At 42.2% G+C, this 14,459-nt stretch overlaps 1 protein-coding gene across 3 annotated transcripts in view; it reads right to left on the bottom strand.

Annotated features, from left to right (window-relative positions):
• Positions 1-14,459, bottom strand: part of LOC149262973 (peptidase uncH-like) — a 414,879-nt gene that overhangs the window by 276,211 nt on the left and 124,209 nt on the right. The gene's annotated exons all lie outside the window — the stretch shown is intronic.

The raw sequence follows: 14,459 nt of genomic DNA, 5'->3' as shown, positions 1-14,459 counted from the left end.
ACTTGGAGAAGACACCAGAGTGATCAGTCATTCTATTCTCTAGAGCAGGGTTTGCTAAGAGAGATAGGATCAGTGATCTGTAGAGCAGCTGAGGGGCATTGAGTACAGAGAAACAGAGAAGGCAGAGATTGTGTCGAGAGAGCAGCGCATCAGCCAAGAAGAGTGACGCAGAGCCAGCAAGGGCTCATGCAAGACCACGCAGAGGCAGCCAAGTGTTGTGCAAAGCACCAAAGAGGCCAGCGTGTCTGACCCAGAGGCCTAGAAAGCTGACGCAAGCATCCTGGGGCTGACGCAAGCCAAGAAACGCTGACGCAGGGCCAGCGTGAGACAGAGAGGGGCTGACGCAATCCAGATTGGGCAGACGCCGGGGTTGCAGCGCAATTTTGTGCTGAGGAGCTGCCGAAAAGATTTTACGAGGTTTCAGCTAGGAGATTTCTCTCAAACTGTGAGGTATAGCTGCTAAGGAAATTCTCAGTTGGGTAGGCCAATTTCGGCACCCAAATTGTACTTTGATATTGCTTAATATGAAAACCCTCAGATAGCTGCATCGGTTTTCCTGCATTGGGTTTTTCCGGGGACATTGGTCCAAAAATAATGGTGTCATGTGGTGTGTTTGTTCATGTTTCTTTTAGTTGTTGATCTGTAATATGTTGAGCATGCACTAGTGTTTATTTTCAGTATTTACCTTGTAAATAACTTGTTAAGAAAAATAACAACTGGGTAGGAATAAATCAGATAAAGTGCATGGAGGGTTTCTAACTAAGTAAAATTAGAAACTTCAACATTGGGCACTCTTCGCCCCTGATGGCGAATTGATCAATTTACAAGGTATTTGCCTGGGATGAACAACTAATAATATTGCCGAGTACAGTGCAGTTATTGAACTGTTATCAAAAGCAATTACTCTTGGAATTAGAAATTTGGTTGTTAAGTTAGATTCACAACTCGTTGTGCTACAATTAAATGGTCATTACTCAGTAAGAAATCCACAAATTTTGCATATGTATCTACGTGTTCGATTACTAGAAAGAAATTTTGATTATATCACATATCAACATATTCCATGAAATTTGAATACATTAACAGATGCATTAGCAAATTATGTTTTAGATAGACATTTGCGTCACTTATGAAAAAATCGATTACATCATCTGATTATATGTACACATAAGTAGACAATAAAAACATGCATACATACATATATATATATATATATATATCGAGTCTGTCAAAGTTTGTTCATCAAAATCTCAAAAATAAGTGTTCTGAGACACATGGCTTTCAAAGCCTACAATAGTGCAGATAAACACGACTAGGAAAAGGCTATTCGCCCACATGATGCTCATAGTAGCATGAGACCACTCTAATCACTCGGCCTAACAACCGAGTAATCACTTCCAGATTTCGTCGCTCCATCTCTACGATAGGATTTGCTCCTTCCTCATATGGGGCATCCTCTATCTGATGTGCTACTCGTCGTGCTATTGGTGACATGCCGAGAGGTCTTTCTGGTCCCACATCTGCAAAATTATCACAAGTAAACTCTCAGATACACTTCAAACAAAAAAAAAATCATAAAACTTGAAAATTTTCAAAAAACAAGTTTTACCTGCATCAGTCCACTGTGCACCCGGTGGTAGAGGAAGATTTGGATCTCCTCTAAAGTTTGTGCTAGCATAGGCATAGTCATCCACGATGATCAGTTGTTGGTGTAGCCAACCAAAGAATGGCGGAGGAAATGCATCCGTTGACCTCCCCCTCCTCGAGGCATGATCTCACTCCATCTGAGCAACCTCGGATCTTGTGGAGCTGGATCGTCCACCTCTACCCACTAGTATCAAAATAGGGGCACACGCTCCAAAAAGAAAGTGACCAAAATCGATCCAAAGCTAAACTGCTTCAAGTTTCCCAACTTGTCGTTGGTCTTTTGCACCAGTTGAACAATGTTGGAGCAAGACAATCCACTGCGTATTGGAATTGTGATTTCGTTGCCTCATGCAACACCTGCACCCCAACTATACGGGCCATGGTGTGTAGAATCGTCCTCAAGGGAAGATTGTCGATGGTTGCTATCTTCACCTTCCCGCTCACAGTTGTCTCTGCACTCGGGCAATGCCTTCTGATCAAGGTATTGGTGCTCTCTCCTCCAGTACGGGCTCCAAAGAGTTGGACCCTCTCCCCTCTTCTGGACAATCCAGTGATGAAGTAGATATCAGCTACTTCCAGCTCTAGTTCTTGATCTCCAATGATGAAGATCTGCCGATCGACATCCCAGAGTCCAATGAGATAGTGTAACAGCTCATTTTGAGCTTTGAGTCCTGGGGTTCGGAAGAAATTCAGTAACCCACAGTCCCTCAAAGCATTGACACATTCAACACTTTGGGCAACTTGGTGATCTTCTGCCTCATGGCCTCTTTCCTTCCATTCGATGGCCATGTCTGTCGAAATCTCTTGCAAACAACCCATAAACATCATTTAGATGCCTTTCCACGGATCAAAATTTCGAAAAAACCGATTTAAAGAGAGGATTTTTCGTTTTATTTTCCGCTTTGCGTCCAGCGCGGCTATCAAAATTATTTTCGCACTAGCTGCGCGATAGCCTTTTGGGCTCAGGGAGGATCAGCACGGATTCGATGATCAGAGTCGCGCTGGTCGCCCCCGATTTTAAAAATGAAAATCCTTCCCTTAACCAATTAAAATTTCTATGAAATGACATGAAATAAGTATGAAAAGCAAGAGAAAAGGAAGAGCTCTTACCTGCAGCTGACGGTTCGTGAAATGGTGAAATGGTGCCCTAGATCTCCCACACTATTTGCTTGAAGAATCAAGGAAAATGAGGTAAAATGCACTCTCCAATTTACTCCAAGTGAGATGGTAAAAATGTTTTTACTTTTTGGTCTATTTATAAATTTTAAACACATTTTTGTCAATATTTTATTATTTTTCGCGATATCAGTGATGTGTGGTTGTCTTTATGTAGTTACAGGATCTTTTTGGTAGTAACAATGGTCATTTTTTACCGATTCCACGAGTTTTTGTTTTATCTCTTTTTTGGACCCGCTAAAAATAAAAGAAAAAGGAACCCCCCCGGAGTCATCTTTAAGCTCTTTTCTGACTCTCAAAATATGAAAAGATCGTCGAGTACTTGTCTTTTCGAACTCGTTAAATTAAATGAATTGACGTCGTCTCAGTATACATTTACTGTAACAACCCATCTCAAATCCCGAACAACATAGCAATATTAGCATGCATGTGAGGCATGCATATGATAGCTACATATGCATGCATCATTTACATTGCACTAGTATAAGTATATATATATATATACACATCGACTATATATCGACTATTCATGGAGAATGTCTAAAATATAAGATAAATGAATTAATTATCAAAGGTGTAACTAAATACCTAATTCTCGTAAATAGAAGAAATATACACTCACTGAGAAATATAGTTGAGTTTATTCATATGGTTACATATATATAACCCAAAAGGTGTACTAATAAAACTAAACCCATAAACCTTATGATTAGACTTAATATTTTATAAGACATAAAATAATATGTAATATTTAAATCATCATGGTTTTATACTATTTAAATTAAAGTACCATCTGTCATAAATTAAAGTGACACCATCCGATGTGTGAAGATCGGATTCTATTAAAGGCAAATATCTTGACAAAGCGGTCACCGCCTAACAAAATCTTATCCTTTCATAAAGGCGGTGAACTGGTGCGTAGAGAGGGAGGAACCTCTGCTATAAAAGGGGGGGGTGTTCTATGTCTCAGGGGGGAAGGTTGGATTGACTGTGAGTGGAAAAACTGAACCGGGGGCTGTTGAAGGACGAAGGAGAGTGCTGAAGGAGAGGAAATTATCCATACTGCTTATAATTCGGAACTATTGAGCCTTACTTGTTTTGAAGTCTCTGGGCACGGGGGAACGGTATGCTTCGGTTGAGAGGCATACTGGATTGAGTATCCAGGTATACTCGGTTCGGCTGGGTGGTTTGGTCATTCGGTAACGAGAGAAGTTCTGCAGCAGATCATCGCAACAGCCGTAGCAGATCAGGTAAGTACTCCATCAAATCAATTAATACAGTTTCACAGTCTCAGTAATCTTTACAGTTTCGGTAGGGACTCTTTAACTTAGGACAGTCATTACATTTACCCCTTTTTTGGGTTGGGATTAACTATTTACGAAAAAGGTACACCTTGGTCGACATGGTCAAGAGGTTCTCTCGAATATTGTTTTCTACCTTTTCGGGTTCAAGAGAAAAATTACGAAAAGGGACATGATTGAGTTTTCTTTTTAGTCTCTTTTTCAAACTCTCTAAATATGAAAAAGACACAGAGATATTCTTCCGTCGGACTCGTAAAACTTAAACGACGAAAGAATTGTCACCATGATGAGGCCGAGTTTCTCCTTCCTAAGGCTCGTAAAACTTACTAAGATGGATTCATTCGAAGAATGAACTTATACGACAAGCATATGTTATCCCCTTCAAGCTTGTGATTAAAAATAATTGGGGTACTCGGTAGAAATAGTGGGGGAAAATGAAAGTGAAACATCTCTTGTATAGGCAGCATGTCGCTCTTGAACATGACACTCATCTGATTCTCGTGTCGAGTTTGGGATATCCTCACTCAGTCACTTGTCTTTCCGGGTTTGGGTGATCCATTTTGCCTCTCATCTGACTATTCCACTCTGTCATCATGACCCTTGGTCTTATGTTGAGTCATACGATGCCACGCTCCGAAGTCGTGTCGTCGATATGTTCAAGAGAAGTCCTATCTATAGTTTATTACCTCTACATTGTTTAACCCTTTTCTACAGTCTTGGATCATACACATTTATTCCACTTTATTCCTTGTTTCGTATCGATGATGAGGGAATTGTTAAGTTATGGTATGTTCTATGCTTATAACAGTTTACTTCTTTTTCTTATTATATTCCACAGATTAGCAATCACATGTACATAAAGTAAAGTGCAGATAGAACATTAAACGATCGACAGGAAACAAGCCAAGACAAGAGACACAAGATGTGGTGGCTAGCCAAAGACAAACCCCACAATGTGTGGGGAAACCCTTTGATCAAATCTTCTTTTATCTTCAATAATTCAGCAAAGAGAAATAATACAATAAATCTAATTTATATCAACAGTAGCAAACCCTAGATCAGCAGCATCAACATTAGCGGCTTCATCATCAAAACTAGGGCAGTCGATATCTCACAAACTAACCGTCAGATCGGCTTGATTCCACCACCAAAAGTTGCAGCCTTCAGAGGAGGTTTAGATGAACCTACAGCGCAGTTCAGATGAGGAGATCTTCTAGTCCACGCAGGTCAAACTTCACTTCTACAGTTGCAGCTTCAGTTTCAGCAGCTTCCTTCAAACTAGGGCAGTCGATATCTCGCAAACCGTCCGTCGGATCGACTTGATTCCACCACCAAAAGTTGCAGCCTTCAGAGGAGGTTCAGATGAACCTACAGCACAGATCAGAAGAGGAGGTTTGATGGTCCACGCTGGTCAAAGTTTGGATCTGCAGTTGCAGCTTCAGTTTCAGCAGCTTCCGGCTTCACATGTGTGAGAGAGAGACCCTTTTCTGCGCAGTAGAGAAGAGACTCTTTTCTGCGCAGTAGAGAGAGAGAGATGTGATGAGATGAGTGAGTGCAAATGAGGAAAAGTCCTCCTGTATTTATACACAACTGTTGATGTTTGAATAGATGCGACTATTGGGCTTCTAAGCCTACATGAGTTGTAGGTCGGCAATTCCATAATCAAAATAAATTCATATCTCCATGAATAGTTATTGGAATCGGATGATCTTTAGATCAATCCTATACCTCTCGACGAAAGGAATCTAATGAACATATTATCAACCATGAATAAGATGACCCACCTGAAGTTTGGCCCTAGTTGCCAATTTTAACACTCCCTCTCAACTAGGGAGAACTTCATCTGCAATCTGTCTGTCAGTTGCTACTAGTCATCCATCAAATGCACTGCCCTGTACAGCCTAACCCTTGCCCTACTTTGCTCTATTCTTCCTGTTCTGCTTTGTCTTGTTCTGCCCTGTACTGATCTGTACGGCTCTGCTCTGTTATGCTCTGCTTTGCTTTTGTCCGAATTATGAAGAAGAAGAAATGATCGAGGATGCATCATACTGACTCAAAGTCAGTCTCAGAGTATGTACCACTGGTCCCAGACCAGTCTCAACCAACCCGAAGTTAGCATCATAGTGAGTACAACTCCTACCACTGGTCCCAGACCAGTAACATCCTCCACTGACTCAAAGTCAATCTCAGAGTGCGTACCACTGGTCCCAGACCAGTAACAATCGACCCGAAGTCAGTGTCATAAAATGTACCACTCCTACCACTAGTCCCAGACCAGTATCATTGATCCTAGATCAATGGAGGTCATCCTAGCATAGGGAGTACCGTAGATACAACGATGCGTCCATCGTTACTACTATGGTCCCTAACTTCATTTCCCTACTCATTGACCAGTGAGAGGTACTTCCCATGAGTCCCAGACTGCATGGGTAGGATGTCTCGACAGAAGAACTTAATCAATCCCGTCCTCACAGGAGAACACATCAATCCTGCTACAATCGCCATGGAGAACACATCAATCCAGGACTCACAAGAGAACACATCAAATCTGCTACAATCGCCATGAGAACACATCAATCCAGGCCTCACAGGAGAACACATTAATCCTGCTACAATGTCGCCACGGAGTGTACATGTATACCACCAGGGGATAGTGAATCATCTTGTGGTCATATGCTGCTCCAAGTAGTACCCCGCACCCCCCTGGAGCTCCCAGAGTTCAATGCATCGTACAGGACCCTCATTGGAGGGTCTTTGAACAACTCCAAGTTGTTCTCGGAAAGTCAGGAATTTTACTTTCTCAAGGGACTTTGTTAGAATGTCAGCGACCTGTTCATTTGTACTGATATGTTGGAGCCTTATAGCTCCCTGCTGCACCATATCTCGAATATAGTGCTACCTGATATCGATATGCTTGGAGCGATCATGAAATACGGGATTCTCTGACAAATGAATCCCACTCTGATTGTCACAAAGGATCACGGTGGTATCCAATGTAAATCCAAACATCTCACTAAAGAGATTTCGCAACCAGACTGCCTCACAGGAGGCCATGCTAGTAGCAATATACTCTATTTCGGCGGTGCTCAAGGCCACCGACTTCTGCTTCCTACTCATCCAGGATATCGAAGCAGATCCCAAGGAGAAACAACACCTGGAAGTGCTCTTACGGTCCTCCACATTGCCTGCCCAATCAGCATCTGTGTATCCAAATAGTCTCACATCTCCGGCAGTGTATCTTAACCCACAAGTGATTGTGCCACAAAGATATCTCAACAGATTCTTGGCACCAATCCAATGTATGTGGTGGGGTTCAACCATATGTTGACTCAACATGTTGACTGTGAAGCATATATCTGGACGGAGTTCACTAAGAACATTAATGCTCTGACGAGTTGCCGATACTCGATAGCATTTCATAAAACAGGTCCAGCAACGCTACCGCTTAACTTCTTGAAGTCAAGCTCCATCGGGGTAGTTACAGGCTTGCAGTCCACCATACCGAATGTTTCCAATATCTTCACCACATATTTTCCTTGAAATAGGAAAGTTTCCCCCGGCTTCTACCACACTTCAAGTCCTAGGAAAGAGTGCATTAGTCCTAGGAAAGAGTGCATCAGTCCTAGGTCCTTCATTTCAAATTCAGAAGCCAACTCCCTCTTACATTTGAGAATGAGAAGGTTTGCACCTGTTAGAAAGAGGTCATCCACATACAGCACCAGTATGAGAGGTTTGTCATCTTCAACCTTAAAGAAAAGATTAGTATCGGCTTCACTCCTAGTGAATCCCAGCTTCATCGAGTAGCTATTGATCATCTCATACCATGCTCGGGATGCTTGCTTCAGCCCATAGAGAGCCTTCTTCAACCTGCACACATGAGATTTTCCATCATAAATCTCAAATCCTTCGGGTTGCTCCACGTAGACCTCTTCTTTGATCGAACCATGCAAGAACGCGATCTTGACATCCATTTGATGTAAGTTCCATCCTTGTGAAGCGGCAAGGGCTATGATCGAGCGGATGGTCGTATATCTGGCAACAGGTGCAAATATTTCATCATAGTCTATACCTTCCTTCTGGGAGAAACCACAAGCAACAAAACGAGCCTTATACTTTTCCGTACTTCCATCTGCTGCATGCTTTATCTTGTAAATCCATTTGGAAGTAACAATCGTTTTGTCCTGGGGTCTGGGAACTACTTCCCAGACATCATTCTTCATAATAGACTCATATTCTTCGGTCACAACATCCTTCCATACTTGATGCTTGACGGCATCTGAGAATGATGAAGGCTCATTTTGTATGATCGTGCTCATGATGGTCAGGTATCCCTGATACCTGTTAGGTTTCTTACTTTCACAAAAGGTTCCTCAGGGTGCAGCATGTCCTTCAGCATCATCAAGTAGCCTCCTAAGCCATGAAGGCCACTACCTAGAAGAGGAAGGCTCATGTCGAGGAGGATCAATCGGATCCATGGGTTCTCCTACATCAGGCATTGATTCATCATCCTTTTCTTTCGGTTCCCTGGTGTCGACTTCTTGAGAGCTCCTCAAAGTCGGAAGATTGTCTACCTTGCTAAGAGCCATATCTTCGTCAAAGGTGACATCATGATTAATCACAACTTCTCTTTGACCGACTACATAGATTCTATAGCCTTTAGTATTTTCACCATAGCCCACGAAAATTCCTTTCTTTCCAGATGCACCCAATTTATTTCTTTTCTCTTTCGACACATGAAAATATACAGGGCTTCCAAAAATTCTAAAATGAGAAACATCAGGTTTCTTACCGGTGAACATTTCTTCAGGAGTCTTGGAACCCAATGCTTGATGAGGGCATCGATTTTGTACATATACGGCGGTGTTTGCAGCTTCAGCCCATAGAAACTTCGGAAGTCTTTGATCATGTAGCATGGCCCAGACAGCTTCCATAATCGTGCGGTTCATCCTTTCCGCTACACCATTCTGTTCAGGAGTATATGGTGTAGTAGTCTCCCTCTTGATGTCAGCCTCTTTACAAAAATCATGGAACTCATTAGATTCATATTCAGTCCCATTATCAGTTCTTAAGATCTTGATCTTCTTTTCGGTTTAATTCTCGATCAAGGCTTTGAAGTGTCGAAACCAAGAGAACACTTCATCCTTCTTTTTCAAGAAGTATATCCAGGTCTTTCGAGAATAGTCATCTATAAAAGTAAGATAATATGAATATCCTCCCAAGGAGTTCACAGGCATCATACCAGATATGTCTGAGTAAACTAGTTGTAATATATCGAAGGTCTTGCTTTGATTTGAGGGGAATGGTCCCCTTTTGAGTTTTCCTTCGGCACATCTCGGACATACACCTTCTTTCTCTACTTGGAATTCGGGCATCCCTGTTACTATCTGTCTTACATCGGGTAGAGCTTTCTAATGAAGGTGGGCAAACCTCCAATGCCAAAGTTCGGACTGAAGAGTTGTGTCACAAGACATGACACCTAGCAGACTTCCACCGACCTGATATAAAGAATCAACTCGAAACCCAATAGTGAAAGTATCTTTAATATTATTTTTCCATATACGTACCTTGCCATCGCTGAAGGTTACCTTGCAGCCTTTGTCTTCCATTGCCGAGATGGATACCAAGTTCTTTTTGAGATCAGGTACATATAATACATCTTGTAAGTGGATCGTATTACCTTGATTCAATTTGAGAGAAACATTGCCTACACCTTTCACGGGGTATTTCACGTCATCTCCAAGGACAATTTCCAGGTTAGTTTCTTTCTCCACCAGATTATGGAGTACTTCTTTGTAATCAGTGAAGTGTCTTGAGGCACCACTATCAATGAGCCAAATTCCCATTGAGTCCGAAGGAGCAGAGGTAGATAGGGCAGCTAGTAGATAATATTCAGCCTGCTTATTGTCAACAGTGTTAGATTCATACCTAGAATTTCTAGCCTTCTTGAATGGTTGTCCTCTTCCTTGATTTCCAGCACTCCTTTTACCTCTGCTATTAGATTTTCCATTCCTTTGATTGCCATGGGAGGGATTTTGATCATCATCTCGGTGAGAGTCCTTTCTATCAGGGCATTCCCTTGCATAGTGACCTGCTTTATTGCAAATGTAACATCGTCCTTTTCTTCCACCCTTAGGTCCAGCCTTTCTTTTTGATTTAGACCCGAAATTATTTCTTTTCTTAGCATGAGAAGAAAAAGTAGCAGGAGGACCTTTAGGCAAGGGCATTTCTTGCTCTTCTACCCTTGTTTCTTCTTGAATGCATCTAGCCATTAATTCCTCGAAACCAGGAATTACATTATTGTTCAGAACAGTAGTTCTGAACACGTACCATTCGGATGGTAATCCTCCAAGAGTTGTGAGTGCCATTTCCCTATCAGTAATAGTTTCCCCAATAGATAGGAGATCATTCTTGATCTCGGTGATTCTTAAGATGTATGCTTGCATACTCTCATCTTTACCCTTCTTGATTTCCCTCAGCGTATTTCTAAGAAACAAAACTTGATTTGCATCATTGACTTTAAATAAACTCACCAGTCTATCGTAGATTTCCTTGGAGGTGTCCAGTTTAGAGATGTAGGCCACCAAGTGCTTGTCGATAGAGTCCCAGATGATCTTCTTTGTTTTGACTTCTCCATTTTTCCATTTGTTCCAGGCAGCAGCGGATGCATTTGATGGAGGCTCAACAATATTGCCTCTTACATGGTCCAGCACTCCTTGATCTTCTAGGGTTAGATCGATAGACATCTTCCATCCGTGATAGTCAGCTTTCTCATGGAGATTGTCTTCGGCAAGAAAGAGTGTTGAGGACCCCATAGTTCTTTTAGGATAGCCTTGCCAATCTTCTCTTCAGTGATTGCTCTTGCTCTTGCTTGGGCTGTCTTCACCTCAACTCCGATACCATGTTAAGTTATGGTATGTTCTATGCTTATAACAGTTTACTTCTTTTTCTTATTATATTCCACAGATTAGTAATCACATATACATAAAATAAAGTGCAGATAGAACATTAAACGATCGACAGAAAACAAGAGACACAAGATGTGGCGGCTAGCCAGGGACAAACCCCACAATGTGTGGGGAAACCCTTTGATCAAATCTTCTTTTATCTTCAATAATTCAGCAGAGAGAAATAGTACAATAAATCTGATTTATATCAGTAGTAGCAAACCCTAGATCAGCAGCATCAGCATTAGCGGCTTCATCATCAAAACTAGGGCAGTTGATATCTCACAAACCGACCGTCGGATCGGCTTGATTCCACCACCAAAAGTTGCAGCCTTCAAAGGAGGTTCAGATGAACCTACAACGCAGTTCAGATGAGGAGATCTTCTGGTCCACGCAGGTCAAACTTCACTTCTGCAGTTGCAGCTTCAGTTTCAGCAGCTTCCTTCAAACTAGGGCAGTCGATATCTCGCAAACCGTCTGTCGGATCGACTTGATTCCACCACCAAAAGTTGCAGCCTTCAGAGGAGGTTCAGATGAACCTACAGCACAGATCAGAAGAGGAGGTTTGATGGTCCACGCTGGTCAAAGTTTGGATCTGTAGTTGCAGCTTCAGTTTCAGTAGCTTTCGGCTTCACATGTGTGAGAGAGAGACCCTTTTCTGCGCAATAGAGAAGAGACTCTTTTCTGCGCAGTAGAGAGAGAGAGAGATGTGATGAGATGAGTGAGTGCAAATGAGGAAAAGTCCTCCTATATTTATACACAATTGTTGATGTTTGAATAGATGCGACTGTTGGGCTTCTGAGCCTACATGAGTTGTAGGTCGGCTTGATAATAATTCCATAATCAAAATAAATTCATATCTCCATGAATACTTATCGGAATCGGATGATCTTTAGATCAATCCTACAACTCTCGACGAGAGGAATCTAATGAACATATTATCAGCCATGAATAAGATGACCCACATGAAGTTTGGCCCTAGTTGCCAATTTTAACATGAATCATTATGGCCCTCCTTCGACAGGTCACTTCTTGTCGACTTCAGCTCATTATCCAGGAAGATGACTTGGAGACCCCCTTTCAGTACCTTAGAGCTTGCATGCCTTAATGGCAGTGCTTCACATCCGACGACAGGTTTTCATCATTGGCCTTCGTTCAGATGATTCCACGAGCGTTCGACTTCAGCTTCATTTTCACATTCACGAATTGTATTGTCGTACCTTGAGGACCATTGTCATTATTGGTGGTTTCTCTCGTGCCTGTTAATGGTTCACATCATTGGCCAGTAATCGGATGGTTTTCTAGCATGTTCGACTTCGACACAATCATTCGCATGTTAGAATTCGTACTTTGATCGGGCTAGGATGGAGCGCAAGACCCTGAGTTTGTTTGATATAACTCAGGTTGTGTGGAGTTATGTATTTTTCATGATTGTATACATGTTTCTTCTATACGGATGGTTGTGACCATGTCGTAGGACCTTATATTTATGATGATCCTTCTATATCGGGTGGTTGCATCCATACCTTGGATCGTAGACTTCCAGACAATCCTTTTCATTCGGATGGTTGTGCCCATACCATGGATCTTTTCACATGGTCCTTCCTATCCGGATGGTTGCATCCATACCGTGGATTCATGTTTTGATATCAGATATGTATATGTATATGCATCCTTGATTTGCAGGTCTTCTGGTAGTGTTTGTTTTCATCCTTGCAAAAGCTCGTAAAGCATCTCAGCCATCACTCCCTATTCCGCCTTCATGCTTTAGGGGGCATCTGTTACACAATATTTTGTCACACCCCCTGCACTTGTCTGTGTCATAACCCGGAGTGCCCGAAACTTGGCAATTATGCAGTGTACCCATCCTAATATGCAGTCCAGATCCTCTCTGGAGAACTGATGAAAACATGCCTTGAGCCTTCCCTGAAGAAGTAAGCTCAAAATCCCTAATTTCAGGGTCAATGCGACTGCAACACTGGCAACTCATGCTGACGACGGGTTGCACTATACTAGCCTCGCGCTAACAGCGCGGTTTTTACTTGGATACTCGCATTGATCCCTAAAGGCAAGTTTTCCCAAAGAGGACAAGAAGCTTTGTGATCTAGAGGCTTCCAGAACGACGAGTTGAAGGTTGTTTGTTGTGGATGTGGTCGAATTCTCCCAATATTGCCCTTTGATCTTATCCCTATGAGATTCCTCCTTGAGATGAGGGTCCTACCCTATCTTTATAGAGATCCTAACTCCCTCTCCCTGCCTATATATTCATCCTCTCCCATTCCCAAATGGTTGGCCTCTGATTATTTGCACCCTTATGCTGAGATAGTGTCTACATGCTATTCACTTTGGCTTGGAGAAGGAGTGCTTGGAGAGCTTGAGCTTGGACTTGGACATTCACTCAAAGAGGGCTTATTAACATCAAGGCTTAGGTTGTATGCTTCCTATTTTATTCATTAATATATACAACTGTTGGTTCACTTTCCATAAATGATTGTGTTAATGCTTCATTTATCTTGATGCTCCTTGATCTGTTAAGTGGATTACATTCAATTATGTGTGTTGCACTTGTATGTTTTGTTGTTTCTTTGATCTCTTGTGCAGGTATTCAAACATTGTGAACAGTAAGGACTAAGCCTGAGGAGCGAGCGATCAAGATCTTCAACAAAGGAGTGCGCTATAGCATCAGAACGAGGTAGGTCTCCTTCCTCTTCTCTCATTTCAATTGTAATTTAAGAAAGTGTCTCATAGATTGTTACGTTGGTTGCTAGTCCCACTCATTGGGCTAGAGGGATCGTCTCTGTCTACAGAGAGGATTTACTTAGACAACAGTGTGATCTACAGCACCCAGGGCCAACGCATAAGCTTCTTACTAGGCACACGTGGGAATTTGTGGGTCGAATTGTGGAAGAGATAAGGGGAAGTTTGGGGAAGATTGTCTCAGCTATTTTGGAGTGTTTTGGAGGGATTTTTCTGGAGTTACAGGCAGGTCGTACTTTCCAACAATTGGAAGGGGCGTGGCTCTTAGGAGGCTAAATTTCAGGGGTCAAAACCAGGCCAAACCCTTTATGGGTTTTGGTGGGTTTTGTTTGTGGAGTGTGGGGTTAATTTGGTAGTATTTTCTGAGCACCAGAGACAGGGTTTTCAGCAGCGTCTTTGCAGCAGACAGCGCAGTTTCACTGGGGCAACGCAGGGCACCACTGCAGCAGCTATTTCTGCCATCTGGGCTTGGTCACGCTTGCCATTGAGGCAAGCCCAGGTGCACCTCTTCCACATTATTGTACTATTGCTCCCAGATCATAATAAAATGGCTCAACTGGCTGTTATTTCTGGACTTTTTATGGGTGTGCATTGAATGTTTTAGTTTTATGGTGTTGTCTTTATTGTTTGCTTT

This window comes from Pinus tabuliformis, chromosome 6 (genome assembly GCF_031772625.1).
Source record: "Pinus tabuliformis cultivar Carrire ecotype Pingquan chromosome 6, CPIR1, whole genome shotgun sequence".
NCBI lineage: Eukaryota > Viridiplantae > Streptophyta > Pinopsida > Pinales > Pinaceae > Pinus > Pinus tabuliformis.
Note: the sequence above shows the minus strand (reverse complement) of the source record. Positions and strands in the feature narration are given on the sequence as shown.